General features: G+C 42.3%; 2 long non-coding RNA genes across 2 annotated transcripts; both read right to left on the bottom strand.

The window, feature by feature from the left end:
* Positions 1 to 3091: 3091 nt before the first annotated feature.
* Positions 3092 to 7047, bottom strand: LOC113018013 (uncharacterized). Its single transcript, XR_013906457.1, has 2 exons — positions 6098 to 7047; positions 3092 to 5863 (listed from the first exon to the last, which is right to left on the bottom strand). It is a non-coding gene; the product is annotated as an uncharacterized LOC113018013 (long non-coding RNA).
* Positions 7048 to 7947: 900 nt separating this feature from the next.
* LOC145425726 (uncharacterized) lies at positions 7948 to 16084 on the bottom strand. Its single transcript, XR_013906458.1, has 3 exons — positions 15357 to 16084; positions 12750 to 13085; positions 7948 to 12511 (listed from the first exon to the last, which is right to left on the bottom strand). It is a non-coding gene; the product is annotated as an uncharacterized LOC145425726 (long non-coding RNA).

The following is a 16084-nucleotide window of genomic DNA, read 5'->3' as shown; positions in this document are numbered from 1 at the left end:
TGTTATGGAGCACCAGGGAGGAGTCTCTGTGTGCATCTGATTACAGGGAAAGAATGAACCAGTGGAAACGCCCGCATAAACGCGTACAGACAAGCTACATACCACAGCAGTGAGGCTGTGAATGCAAATGACTGAGATGGGGTTTTTTTTATATTGCATTTGATGAAGCCTGACAGCTTCTTCATATGAATTCATTTATCATGATGTGCTTCACAGAGTCGCTGTTACATGTCGCTTGTTGTAGTTCATCTCAAGTTGCATTTACCTCATTTTTTGACTTGCTGAGGCATGATGACTTTTGGTTTTTTTGGCATGTAAAACATGGGAATTAAAACAGGCTGTGGTTTCTTTTGTTTGTGCCTGCATAATAAAACATTCACATCTACAAATAAAACCCTTTCCACTAGCACAAAAGATGGCAGTAGGTGAGTCTGATCTGATAACACCTTTGACTTTTCACCATATTGTGAAGGAGGCAATTAATACAATACAAAATATTACACAGAGTGCACTATACTGGTCATAGGATGGGCTATACGCCTTCCAACAACTGCTCACACTGCACAGCAAATACACCGGACAATTACATCCACGCTCTTTGGTTCTGTCCACCAGTTCAGAAGTTTTGGCGTGAGATATGTGAAGACTTATCAAAGTGTCTGAAATGTGACATTCCAGCCTCCCCTTTAGTATGCTTGCTGGGCAACTTGGATGAGGTCTAAATAAACACAGCCTACGTTGTTTTTACGGCCCTATGCATTGCCAAGAAAAATGTCCTCATTAACTGGAAAGGTAAAAATAATCTTAATTCTAACCAATATAGAAACCATCTAATAGATCACATTAGTCTTGATACAGCCTCTGCCATCACATTTGATCAATCCCTTTGGGCTCCTTTGATCGGCTTCATCACCTAGTGGGGGTGGGGGGTCATGGTTTGGTCCTGCCTTCGCTATTGTGGTTGATATGGGGGCAGGGATGGCCTCAGGGCGTCTGGGGAGTCCCTAGGGACGTTTTCCCTGGAGGGCTCAGCCCGGGGGATGTGGCCATGACCTGGTTAGGGGCTCTGGTGGCTCTTAGATGGTGTTTTCCTTGTGGCTGCGTACAACGGAGATGGGGGAGGGTCTGTGCTGGCGGACGTTGGTTACTGGTCTGGTAGCCTGGCTGCCCCTGGGTGGGTCCAGGATGGGCGTGGAGGCTTGGGAGTCTGGGGATGCTCCGCCCCCGGTCTGGGGTGCTGGCTGGGCCTTGGGGGCTTGGGTCCTGGGTGTTGTGTCGCGGGAGCTGTGGGCGGGTGGGTTGTCTTGTGTAGTTTGGGAGATGATTGGATGATGGGGTGGGTGCAGTTTTCTCTGGGGTGGAGTCGGGTGGGCTGCCCCGGACTCTGTGGGGCTGAGCGGTGCTGCTGCTGCGGGCCCCGGTCCGGATGGGCCTGGGCCCCCTTTCCCTGGTGGGTTCCAGAATGTGGGGGTGCCTACTGGGGTCAGTGGGGGAGCTGGCCCCTCCCTTTATTCCCTCCCCATCCTCAGCTGCCTCCCTATTCCCGCTCTACCACACCCACCCACACACGCAGGGCTTGGGGTGCAGGTACTTCACCAGGGTGCAGGGGAGGCACTCCCCCTCTGTCCCCTTCTGGCCGCCTGTGCCTCAATTTTATTCTGCAAGCTAGACATCCACATTACTCACACTCTCACATAACACACACATATAGGGCCTTGGGGGTGGGCACGTTTTACAGCATCCAGAGGATGGTCGGTGTACTCCAACCCACCTCTGGCGCTGGTGCCCTACCCTCAATTTTAAAGGCACATAGACACTAAGGGTTTTCGGGAGGAGCCGTGCTGCTCTCCTGAGTTTTAAATGCACTTTAGAACAGCACACAGCAACATATGAGCGGGCGGAGGGAGGTTTGGGGTCTTCACTCACCCCGGTTCTGTTAGCCGTCAGGGCTGGGGGGCTGGGAGGAGGTGCTGGCCGTCAGACTGCGGTCTGGGGTGCGTGGCCTCCCTGCTACTGCAGATAAGGAGGTGGTCCGCTTGCCTCCACCCCAGAGAGAAGGGTTACATCTCCTGGGTCTAGGTGCGGCTTGCCCCTCTGGGGGCAGGGGTACCTGGACCTGGTATATAGAGTATGTTTGGGGAGTGCGACTGTCTGTGCAGTGTGTATTTGTGTCTGTCTACACGTTGGGTGAGTGCCGAGTATTTGGTTGTGTCTATGGGGGTGGGAATGCACGTTTGTGTCCGCGTGCGCCTGTTCGTCTGTGTCTATATGTCAGGTTGGGTCTTAGACTCAACCTCTCTGGGTACATCTCAGGCCCTCTAAAGTACAGAGGCCTATCTCCCCTCACCACACTCCCTGCTGGTCGCTGATGCCCTCAGACGTTGGCGTGTTGGTGGTCCTTGTCGACTGGGGCTGGGCGCTCATGTATGTACTGGCTCACTCCTGGTGGCCGATTGGCGGGGCCTGGCGCCTGTGGCCCGACTGGGCTCCTTCCGGGGGGTGGGGTGCCTTCAGGCCTCTGGGCCTGAAGCTTGGTCCTCTCTGGCACAGCTGGCTGCCGGCAGAGCCCACGGGCACGGCACTGCAACCCCCTCTGGCCTCTGCTCCGTAGCTGCTGGGTGACCTCTCGTTTGGGGCCCTACTCAGCTCTTCCCAGGAGGGTGGCACGGTTCCTCCCCCTTTGGTGGTCCTCCTCGGGTCCTTGTACTCTGGGGCCTCTGGATGTCTGGAGTTTTGATCTCCTCCATACCTGCTTCATGCCCTGGGGGACGGGGCTGTGGCCCCCCCACACTCCCTAGCAGATCGTTACATGGAGAAACCTTTGGAATACAAGCATGCTGATCCACACAGGTATGCACACAGGTGTACACACGGGTGTTCACAGACGCGGACTACACCTTTCTTGGCTGCTGCCTCAAAGCACATTGTGCGCTTTCTATCTTGCGTGCTGCACAATAGCGTTTAATATTTAGTATCTACTGATATCTACTGCTAGCTAATTTTTTGTGATGGTGCTGGGTTTTTTTTTATTATGTTGTTCTTTGTTGTTTGCTTTCTCTTCTGTTTTTTTCCTCCATACAGGTGACCCAGGTGTTTTGTTTTGTTTTTTCTTTCTTCCCCCCTTCTCACCGTCTCTTCTCCCCTTTGGTTTTCTTTCTCTCCCTCTCTTTCTTTCATTCTTTCTCCCTGTCCTATCCCCCAGTCATGTCTGTCCCGTTTGTAGCAACTGAAAATAAAATAAATTCATAATTATAATAAAGGTCAATCAAATGGACCAATATGGCAAGGCCATGATGATCCACTTGGTAAAATAAATCCGCTTGGCATCTTTCTTGGCCTTAAGACAACAATTCTGATGGCTATAGATCCAAACGGGACACAAAAAAAAAAAAAAAAAAGAGAAAAAAAAGAAAGAAAGAGAAAAAAAAGAGAAAAAAAAAAGAAACCCAACCTTGTGAGGTCCCAGCACTCTTGTGTTGGTGTTTTGAGCTCTGCAGCTACTCATTCAGCAGTTTCATGCTACCTCAACATGCAACGACCATGTAAATTTCCAGATTGTTTCATTTTATTTTATTTCTATTTATATAATGTACATGACCCACCCACTTGCTGCACATAATTTCCTCTTTGTATATATCCATTCCCTGTATATAAAGATCTGTCTTCTCTCTCTTTTTTCTTTGCACAGTCGAGGAGAGTATCACGTCACATTTCACTGCGTGTTATGCCTGTGTAACCACGCACGTGACAAATAACGAATCTTGAATCATGAACGACCTCACTCTGTAACCTAGTCTGAATTTCTGTTGTTCCCACTTTGCAACAACAGAACGTACATTTTTATCTTGGAACAATAAACTTAGGCTGGGCTCCAGCCACTAATCCAGGGGTATTAAAGTTGTTACCAAAAAGTTGAACATAATTCAAAGCATATTCGTTGAAGGGTGTCAGTAGCATTCAGCTGAGGGGACACAGTGACTCTTTAAATGTGCATGGACTCCTAAAGCTCATTCTCCTGTCTGTCTTTGTGGTGTTATTATTATAGAGCACAATAACAGTAACAATAAGTCCACTGGTGGCATCCTTTACACCACTGCATATGATCCATTCACTGAGTTTGGTGAGGCTTGCATGCAGCTGCTCGGGCATGGAAACCCATTCCATGAAGCTCTCTATGCACTGTTCTCCAGCTAATCTGAAGATCACATGAAGCTTGGTTATGTGTAGCAACTGACTCTGCAGAAAGTTTGTGCTGACCACATTCCATGATTTTATATGGCAAACTTCATCATGGCTAAGTTGCTGTCATTCACTTCCACTTTGTAATAACACCACTAACAGCTGACTGTGGAATATTTAGTAGAGAGGAAGTTTTACACTCCTGTCACTATGGAAGTGATTGGAACACTTGGATCCAATGACTTGGATGAATACTTGGGGCTGTGCAGTTCACTTCTAAAACACTGTTATACCTCTGCAGTCCTACAATTTTAATAATGAAACAACAGTGCCATCATGAGGACAGAATCAAACATTGCGCTAGATAATTTTGAAGAAAGAACAGAGATGGGAAACAATAAATATCATGCAAACACTTCCACCATGTCGTGTTATTCAGAAATAAAAACTATAAATAAACTATAAAATAAAAACTAAAACTATTCATTCTCAAACACACATTTCCTGTTCTCAAGCATCTCAGTGCACTTTGTTTATTCTTTGTTTTCTGCGTTCAGAAAATGTGTATTTTGTAGCCACAGCCAAATAAGTCAAGTTTTCCATCTCACACTTCAAAAGTGTATGAGACAGAACCTGTCCACTGAAAAGGCCAGGAATGAAGAGCCCCTCTGGAGGGCAGGAGTCCAGTGGTGAGTTAACAGGGCTGAAAGACGGGAGACAGAGTCCCTAACCAGCAGTCAGATGCGGTGATCCAGCGCCAAAACACTGGGGCGGCTCAGGTCGTCCCTGGCCTCCTAAGTCCTGTTGAAGCCTGGGGCTGGGCAGAGACGGACCTGCTGGTGGGTTTCAGATCAGTGGTCTGCTGCACAATCCAAGCATGTTTCAGCTTGGTACAAACAGATGATGGGACATTTTCCTTCAGGATTAAAAAAAAACATTGTTCATAAATTTCGAAAATAAAATAATAAAAATGGAACAAACGAAAACACACACTGGTATCTCATTTCTGTCTTTCTTTTTCTTTTTTTTACATTTGTCAGAAGGTTAACAAACACTCCAGGTTTGGGTTATCTTTGTTCAATATTGAAATTAGTTTAAAATACATGTGTGACAAAAGTCAAGAAGTCGTCAGAGTCACAAATTAATGAGCTTCAAGTTTAGCAGAAACCAAAACCATTCAGCTCTGTAAAAAAAAAATTTCTGTGTCAGCTGCTGCTGGTTGGTTTCAAGGTGAGAAAAAAGTCTTTGACATCAAACAGACACCTTTACTGTACTGAAGCTGCTCTAACCAAAGCATGATGATCCTGTTTTTTTGTTTGCAGCTCTTTGGTTTTCACTGTATTCTGCAGACAGGTGGGTGTCGGTTAGCCACAACAAAACAGCAACAAATCAAAATTTCCACAGGACGTATTTTAGAAACCCAGAGACCCACGTGAGAAATGCAAGTGAGAGCGAAAATTTGTTGATGTTGCAGAAATCCAGGAAACACAAAAAAGTTTCGTTTGGTGATTTTTAGCTTTTTCAACCAAGATGAAAATACTTATAAAAATCTCTGTAACATGTGGATGTCCTCTAGTCTGAGGTGCTGGGATGAACCAGTTAGAGACCAGCAGCTGGACGTTAGTGGTTGGACTGGTGGACTACTTCAGTGAACAGTAGACGACGTCTGGCTCTGGTTTAAAGTCTGAACACAAACATACACAGTTCAAACAACAGGAAACATGATTACAAGCTTTGTAGTTTAATCAAGACCTCCAGTCTCCACCTCTCTGCATCACAAACATTCCCAGTTCAGACTGATTAAGTGTGAACTGGGATGCGGTTTGAGGTTGAGCCAGGATGTGGTTAGCTTAGCATGGCAACAGGATGAGCAGCTAGCTTGTTTCTGTCCTAAGTTAAAGATAAAGAGCAGCTGTACCTGGGACTCTTTGTTCTGATGGCTGTCTGGCCATAACTGACGTCTTCAGTTCTCCCTCCTTGGTAGACTACCACTGAATCCGTCTCTGTAGAATGAAACACATCCAAATTACTACACGCACAACAACTGCATTGCTTTTATGTTATTGCACTAAAGCTATTGCAAAACATTCTTCTTTTTTGTAAAGTGGCACAGTAAAGAGATTAAGCGATAACAACTATGGCTGTTTTCTTATCTGAACTCATCTGCTGTGAAACTAGGGTTGCCAACCGTCCCTTAAAAAACGGAATCGTCCCGTATTTAGAAACAAAAGTACACGTCCCGTATTGAGCTAATAAGGGACGCACTTTGTCCCGTAATACAGTGAGAATCAAAAGTAGTCTATAACTTTTAATGGAATTAACACTTTGTTTGAAAACATAATTCCCAGCCCCTCTCCTGCTTTGTGACCAATGAGCTGACAGCACACTTATGACAATTCGAGTATGACAAGTCAGATTACCGCTCATCTCATTGGTTGAGGAAAGGTCGCTTACGGAGAAAATACCGGAAGACAACCGATGACCACAACAACAAGCATGGCCAACAGGGAAACAAACGCCGACACTGCGGTGCAAGTCTCGGACGGCACACTGTGCGTCCATAAAATGAAGGTTATAACAGAAAATCTGTCGCTCGCTCTCTCTGTCTTTCACTCACACAGACACACCACCACCATCAACTTTGCTAAATTGCTAATGAAAAACATTGATCAGGCAGCTGTGATTGAGCAGCAATGTAAATCCAACTATTTTCACGATTGTTGTGGTCGTGATAATTTTGTGATGCCACATGGAAAAGGCTCGGATGAGCTTTCCAAAGTTCTACAAGTTGTGCCTCCATCGCTTGTGTCCAGATCACACGCTGCACAGCTGTGCTGCAACGTCTTTTTCACCAACGTTTACGTGTTTGCGCGTGAGCAGCTGCGGTGACACCCTCACGAGCGATTGATGATCAGGAGCTGGTCGTGAGGTGTTAATCGCTTCTCGTTACCCCACGTATACTACACGACGCACGATGAAGGCCAAAATTGGGCCGATCACCAAATCGGTCGCACGACTCAAAAATCGGCTCAAAATGGGCCAAAAATTGCACAGTGTAAGCCCAGCATTAGAGCAGCAATGTTTGTTCGCTCAGAGAAAGAAAAGAAAAGGCTGCAAAAGTACAGGGAGGAATGGGAAAAGGAAAACACCTGGCTGGAAAAGTGCACTATAAAGCGCACTGCACTGTGTGCTGGCGCACTTTTTCCATAGGCATGCTTCTAGTGGTGGGCACATGAAGAACATGAGGGGCGTGAAAGCTCGGGGAACCCTTTACCAATTTTTTGTCCGCCAGGCCATGGCAGAAGCAGATATGGTATGTAAACACTGGTTTGTTTTTTTAAAACCCTCTGGTTAAGGTTAATATGGGCATGTGCAGTGAATATCAGCGCTATGTGGCCAGAAGTGTAATAATATAATTTATTTTGTGTAATAAACAACTGCAAGGATAGATGATTACAACAAATAGATCACTAATACATAAAAGTAATACATAGATGAATAATGATGATGAGTTAAGATGTGTAATCATGGGAACAAGTGGGTTTACAAACAGGAGCAGCTGATTAGCTTTAGAAAAGCTGAAATAATACCTCAACTGAAGCCAACTGTACTAAATGCACTAAATGTGCACTGTTACAAGAATATTTTTCGTTCCATTGTTTTCTATTAATTTATATAATTTTAAGTTAAGCAGGACAGAGTTCTTTTAAAGAAAGATTTACTTATATTCTCAAAAGTTAAGCATGACAGGCTTCTGTTTAAGAGAGAGACCTGTTTTACTGTGTTAATGTTGTCATTTTGAGCTAAAAATAAATGGCTAAATGATCATTTGTTTCCCATATGGTCATATCACAAAGAATATGCATCTGCTTAAATCAAGTTCAAGTCAAATGGTTAAAAAATAATTTCACACACAAAAAAAGAGCTACCACACTGGGAAGGGTGAAGACAACTGGGTTGCCCGGCCCTGGCCACGAGGTGTCCCTTATTTATTTTTCAGGGAGTTGGCAACCCTAAGTGGCTCTGTTCTTTCACTGCAATCACGTGTAAAAGAACAGAGTCACCCCCTGCTGGTCATTAGAAAGAATGCAGGTTTAACATTAACAGGTTTAGCTTCTCCTTCCAAACCTGTGTTAAACACACAGGCCTATGTGTAATTCAGGTTAACAAAATGCAGAAATAGTAAAACATAAGTACTGAACATATAAGTCTACTATAATAAATAGCAACAGAAGAGAAAAAAGAAAAAAAGGCCTCAAAGAGTTCAGGGTGGTATCAACGATACTGATTCGATACTCTGTACAAAAATGTATTTTATTCATTGTATCTTTTATTTTGTCTCAAATTATAGCATCATAATGATTACAGGACATCAGATTACTTGTTCTTATCACTTAATAATGCAGTCCTCTCCTCCTCTTTAGAGGAAAAATATGTCCACTCCATTTATGCTCAACCATTGTTGTGAGTGTGCACGCCAATGGGCTGCGACACATTTATACAGCCGTATTTCACACATGATTATGAAAGGTGTACGAGGAAGTAGTTCCCTCCAGGGGCGGATCTAGAGAAATTGTCTTAGGGTGGCATGAGGGTGGCAAAGAAATCAAATGGGGTGGCAAAATAAAAGCCTTTTTTTCAAACACATATGCAGGTGGTTACATGTGGTTATAATGATTCAAATGCAGTAATTATACATGTTTTTCATATAAATATAGTCTATAACGTAATTATTGTCTGTAGCCCACATAATTACACACTTTAGTTAACATAAAACATGTGAGTTTTGATTCTATGTACTCTATAGCCTGTATAATAAATATGTAGCCCAATAAGTATAAAATCCAGAAAGCTACACAACATGGGGTGTATCATTTACAAACACAAGTCTAACTTAAGTTTCACTGTTTTTTGTTAGAAAACAGTCACATTGTTACAGCTTAAATTACACAAAATGTCAGAAATCTGCACTGTCATGAACAAAAATTTAAACCAAAATTTTCATGATTTGTTGGATTAACCCTCTGAGGTCTGAAATACAACTGACCATTTCTGACTCCTTTTGAGTTTACGTTTGTATTTCACCCTCAAATTGTTTCATTTTATTTTTTCCCCTTGCCTCGTTTGGTTTCATTCTTTTCAGCTCAACTGAATTTAGTTGTTTTTTTTTCACTGACATACTGCATTAGTGTTACTGATCTGAAATCACACAAAGAACTTAAAATCCTAGTAGTATTTTTTTACTGTAAAAAACCACACAGACATGTTGAGTAAATTTTTATAACTTGAATTGCAAATATAAATTGTACATTTTGTAAACATATACAACTATTTATCTAAAAATGCAGCCACTACACCTGCCATTTTTTTTTCATTTTCTACAACCACTTAAAAATATTACTAAAACTAAAATGAGAGAACAATCAGGTGTCACAATAAGATGCCCCACAAGTGATGTGTGCCAGTAAAAAAAGTTTGTCCACCAAAAGACAGAACAGCACAGGGATAAGATTAGATTAGATTAGATTAGATAGAACTTTATTAATCCCTCGGGTGGGTTCCTCTGGGAAATTCGATTTCCAAAAAAGCACAGCACCGACAGAAGTTACAGAGTTACAGAATATTATATATATATATGTATATATATATATATATATATATATATATATATATATATATATATCCATAGGTCCCTCATCCTATTCAGTAGTGATCGATGTAGCGGTTCCGAATGACAGCAATATCAGGAAGAAGGAACACGAGAAGCTGGAGAAATACCAAGGGCTCAGAGAAGAGCTCGAGAGGATGTGGAGGGTGAAGGTAACGGTGGTCCCCGTGGTAATCGGAGCACTAGGTGCGGTGACTCCCAAGCTAGGCGAGTGGCTCCAGCAGATCCCGGGAAAAACATCGGAGATCTCTGTCCAGAAGAGCGCAGTCCTGGGAACAGCTAAGATACTGCGCAGGACCCTCAAGCTCCCAGGCCTCTGGTAGAGGACCCGAGCTTGAAGGATAAACCGCCCGCAGGGGCGTGCTGGGTGTTTTTTTTTTTTTTATATATATATATATATACACACACACACACATATATATAAATACAGAGACAATATAAATAAAATATACGAAGGGGATAAATAGAATAAATAGGAATAAAAATAAAAATACAAGTGAATTGCACATTTCAAGTATTGAGTATTAAACCTGCAGGCCTGACAACAGGAGGTGTATCATAAAACTTTCTACTCAGTGTTTACATTGCAAATGTGCCTTAGTGACATTCATTAGTGCCCTCAGTGACACACAAAACAAAATAACGACTACACAACACACTAAGTATACACTCCACACTAAACGTCACAAATCTCCCACATCTAAAAACTCTCTCCCTCCCTCGCTCTGTCTCGCTGCCGTTACCGTCGCTCCAAAAACTTTCCCTCTTCCTAAACAACCAAATCCCACGTGTTGACTTTTTAAAAAAAAATGGTCGACATGGCGCATTTTTCCACCAATAGGAAAGAGGTGGCTTTTTTTTCTTTCTTTACTGTTTTCGCGCTGTCCTTAGAAAAAACACTATGCAATATATTCAGTTTTAGCATTTATATTCACTGTTGACTGTAACTACGCTCAAAGTGTTAATGCTATCTTATTTCAATAAACAACACTGTCATATGGAAAACTGGGGTGGCACTTGCCATCCCATGCCACCCTTCTAGATCTGCCCCTGCCAGGTAAAAAACAAACAAAAAAAAAATAAAGTGTCTGAGGGGGAAGGTAGAGCTTTCCGAAATGTTTCCACAGAAGAGGTGACTGTGAAGATGAACAAACACTGTATTTCACAGAGTCTCTGACAGACAGCACAGAGACGCACTGACACAGTCTGAACAGGTTTGATGATAATCAGAGAAATTTATCATCAAACCAATGTCTGTCTCCTGGGGCCCGTTCTTCGTACGTCGCTTACTACATCCAAGATCAAATCATCGCGCTAACTTTGAGCTCGCTAATCCGGTTCCCCGAACACACCTGCTGTTGACGATTAGTACAGCTGGATGAAGTAATGTGAGATCACTGGGTGTCGTAAAAGGGGCTACGCATCGAGAGTAGAAACATTGATCGGCAACCCTCTGATTGGTCGGCGCAAATGTCGAAGGAGCGCGCTCGGTATTTTTCGGCAGCAGAGCAAGAACTCCTGAGTGAGGGATTTCAGGAGTTTCAGAGTTTAATTAAAACGCAAGGGAACACTGCAAAGGCTGCAAAAGCAAGGAGAGAGGGCTGGCAGAAAGTTGCTGACAAATTAAACTCGTAAGTAATTTAATAATAACAATAATAATGGAGTGGATTGATATAGCGCTTTTCAAGGCACCCAAAGCGCATGACAATGCCACTATTCATTCACTCTCACATTCACACACTGGTGGAGGCAGCTACAGTTGTAGCCACAGCTGCCCTGGGGCAGACTGACAGAAGCCAGGCTGCCATATTGCGCCGTAGATTTATCATATCACACTATATTATATTATATTACATTATATCCTCTTTCACATTAGAGCCACGACAGGACCCACTAGAACATGGGAACAAGTAAAAGGGAAATATAAGAATATTCTACAGAATGGTAATATTTATCACTTATATTGCTTTTCGTCTCTTGGAAAGAGACCCTGAAATAATCTGTTTGTTTGTTTATAACAGCAACCAAGAAAAGGGCAGAGCAAAAAAAGACAGGTGGTGGTCTTGCACCCCCTCGTCAACAAGTTGGTTAAGTGAATAATACCCTCACGGGAAAATCGATATCTCTCTATGAGCACACTGTTGCGCTGAGCTAAAGGATCCTGTCTATCCCGCAATATACGCCGCGATCTAATCCTGTTTACATAAAGTAATCCTGCTCCCGAGCAGGTTTACGCTTACGGATCTGTTGCTATGACAGCAAGTCCCGGATGAGCTTCGGAGAACCGAACGATCCAAGATCACGCGAGATCGTCAACAATCAAATCCAGCTACCTTACTTAGCGAGGTACAAAGAACAGGCCCCTGGATGATCAGATCATCTGTCTGTACCTGAATGTTCACTGACAGTCTGAGAGTCTGAACAGCAGCAGGAGAAAAACTCTGAGACATTTCAAAGAAATCACAGGTAAGCTGACATTTCAAACAGGTTACAGTCCAACAGCAGGCTGGAATTAACCCTGACTCTGCTGTTGTTTATTTTTATTGTAGATCAAAAAACAACCAACAGCAATAGTAATAAACACAGCAGAAACTGAAAGACCAGCGATCAGTCCAACAGATCCATCCTCCTTCCCTCCATCCTCTGTGTCTCCTCCTGTCTGACCTGCAGGTGAGAAACAGGTGTGAGGTGTCAGCTGTCAGGTAGGTGATGAGTGAAGAACAGAACAGAATCCATTTCCTCTTCAAACTGCTGTCAGACATTATCTACTGCACTCTGATCACATCACTCAGACCAGCTGCTTTCTACAAAGTCTCATCAACAACATCTTTAGAAACAAACATCAACAACCAGGAAGCAGCTTCACCTCTGATCACACACACACTCAACTCTACTCACTCACCTGGAGGAACGACAACCAGGTCGGTGCTGTTGATTAGAGTCATAGGTCCTCCCACTTCCTGGACGACACGACACTCGTATGTTCCAGTGTCATTAATCGTCACATTCTTCACAATCAAAGAAACGTCTCCATCCTTCATCTGTCTGTCCTGCAGATCCACCCGGTTCTCAAATGATGGATGCTGGTCGTCTGGAACAAACAGATCATCCCGATACAAAAGAACATATTCATCTCCCAGGTCAGCTCTGCTCCACTTTACCACTATGTTGTTGTTGTTTGGAGCTCGACATGTCAGAGTGACGTCCTGTCCAGATTCAGCTGTGATGATTTTCTGGCCTGAAAGAGGAAAACAGCACAGAGCAGAGAGGTTAAAGGTCAAAGTACAACTGTTGACTTCTACAGCAGTCAATCAGAAACAATATTATCTGTCAATGTTTATAAAAGTATAAAAGTACAGTATATTGCAAAACTTACTGATCAAAACTATATAAAAATGATTTCTTTTACTGGTCCGTTGAACAAAAAAAAAAAAAGCTCCAGAAAGCAAAACACAAAAAATAGAGGAAGTGCTGATTGGACTGTACCAAGTGTGCCACACGATGGGAAATTCATAAATGATTGGAGCATTTTTTTTTCAAGTACCTGCTAATTTTAAATTAAACATTTCAAACAGATCAACAAATACAAGCAAACACACAAAGTGTTTGTGGGTAGTTTGGATTAAAGTGTGTGTGTGTGTGTGTGTGTGTGTGTGTGTGTGTGTGTGTGTGTGTGTGTGTGTGTGTGTGTGTGTGTGTGTGTGTGAGAGAGAGAGAGAAAGAGAAAGAGAAAGAGAAAGAGAGGGAGAGAGCAAATGAAAACAATAATTTCTGTATTCATAGGTCCTACAGGACAGGACAGAATCACTTAATCATTAAAAGTTTTTCCCCTGAAAACACTGCATTGACTAAATATTCTGTACATGCACATCAGAAAGCAGCCATGATGGCTCCTGTAACTCCTGCTTATATGTTGCAGATTGTAGCTGTTAAAATCAGCAAAGAGCAGAAAAGCATCAGAAGCAGCAGCAGGTCAGCTGATCACAGCCTGAACACAAAGAAAACAAATCTGCAATACTGATTATTATGGGACTCATTTCTAAGACACTTTTCCTATCTCAGATGGAAAGTTTCTAGCTGTTAAGCATCGAGCAGAGTGACGCAGTTGGAGTAGACATTTCCGTGTTCTCGAGTTCTGCTAAGCTGACACTTAGATCGCTTTATACATATGTATATATATATATATATAAAACCATTTTTGGTGTTTTCAGCGGATAATAAAATCTGACAACCTGACTCCTTTAGTTTTAATTTAAGGTTTAAATAAAGCCAAAAGTTGCAGATCTCAACTGCTCGATCCACCATTTTGTGTCGTACAGACACATAGATAGATAGAACAGCAGGCAGCCAGAAAAAAAAGTGTGAAGCACCAAAAAGAGGTGATTTCAAAGAGTATAAATGAAATAATGTCTTTAAAAGTGAATTTAACATGCATAATATACAAGAAAGAGACTTTATCAGACTGAGTGAGTCCACCCAGTCTCTTCACATACGAACAAACTGAACTCATATGATAATGACTCTACTGCAAACTGTTTATCACACAAGAAAATATTGTATAACAGTAAATTATAAAACCTCACCTGCAGAGACAAACAAAACAAAAACAAACAGCAAAGTCGAGAACACCAATGCAGTCACAGCAAACATTTCCGTGTTATCGCTGTTCTGATTTAGTTTGTTCTAAATGTCTGAGTCTGTTGGTATTTTCACTGGCAGAACCTGGGTTAAAATCTAACTATATTAGTTTAAATTTTAGTTTAAAATGTAAAAAAAAGAACGTTTTCTTTCAACCAGCCAGACACACCCGACTTCTAAAACAGAAGCCGCGTCAGAGTGACATAATGACGGGGCACACCGTAGGACATTTGGAAATAAGCGACATAGTTGAAAGAAAGTTTTAGTGTTCAGATCTTGAACAATCTCCACAGAACTAATCAGAACCTCTCATGTGTCAGTCGTCATGTATGAACAGTTTGTGTTCCAGTCTTTGAAGCAGATGTTTGTTTCTGACAGTAAGTTTCAGGCTCACAGCTTCAGTCTCCTGCCCCAACCAGCTTTGTAGCTGTGTAATGACATCACACTGACACACACATTACACTTCTTTGCCTCTGTCACAGCTGGATTACACCAACAGACATTAGGTCCACACAGACCCCACCCAGCCTTGTGTCTCCTTCACACACAGACAAACTGAATCAATATGAAAATAAGTCTTTGAGGAATATTGTTAACTATTTAATCAGAGTGACACTCATCTCAGCTGCACAGACAAACATGACAAACATCAAAGTGGAGCAGAGTGACGTAGTTACAGCAGACATTTCCATTTTCTACATTTCTGCTGATCTGACTCTTAGTTTCATCTAAAAGTCTGACTCTTTTTTTAAACAGTTTTTCTGTTAAAACATTTTTTATGCGTGATGTTAACTGAACTGTAACCATGACAACTGAAACTTTTTACCTAAAAGACTGAAAATGATTTTAGAAAAACACAGCAAACACTTACTGTTGTTGTATGGAGACCTGTTAAATCCTCAAACTCTCTTCTGATCATCAGGATGGAAAAAAAATCCATACAAAGATAAAAAAGTGTGAGGTTGGTATAATCCATCTGCTCTTTCTGTAGGTCAAGAAAAACCTGATAAAGTCCCAGGAAGTTGATTCTGTTCATCTGGACGTAAAGTTTTCATTTGGAGAAAAATATCATCACTCATCCAAGTGACTTCTTCAGGCCACTGACGACTGAAGTCAACTTTTTTGGATTTCCTTACCTGGATGACTGAGCATGTATCAGGACACTATGATGAACCTATCCTTTATGTTTATTTAACATGAGCAGTTAAAAAAAGTAAACAATAAAAAAATAATAGAATGTAACAAGTTAATCTGTGGGAGAACTCGCTGATGCCACAACGCTGATCTAACTGACTCATTTCACTTTGACATCCTGTTTTAACAGACACATCCTAGTACTCAGAACAGAACCTAACCACCTACATTTAACCACATATGTAATCTTACTGCAGTTACAGGAAACGAACTTCAACTGGTTTCAAAGAAAAAGGGTGGATCGGTAGAGACAAACTTCCAATCTGTCAGTGATTTATCTTTAAGTTGTGTTGGAGCCACAGAGAGCAAATCTTTGTTCTTCATGAAGAACCAGTGAGACTGTTTGGACTGTCCTATGAAACATCAGTGCAGGAGTCTCTCAGTAGATCTGTTTACAGTGAAGAC

The sequence above is a fragment of the Astatotilapia calliptera genome, chromosome 3 (assembly GCF_964374335.1).
Source record: "Astatotilapia calliptera chromosome 3, fAstCal68.1, whole genome shotgun sequence".
NCBI lineage: Eukaryota > Metazoa > Chordata > Actinopteri > Cichliformes > Cichlidae > Astatotilapia > Astatotilapia calliptera.
This window is presented reverse-complemented; position numbering and strand designations above follow the sequence as displayed.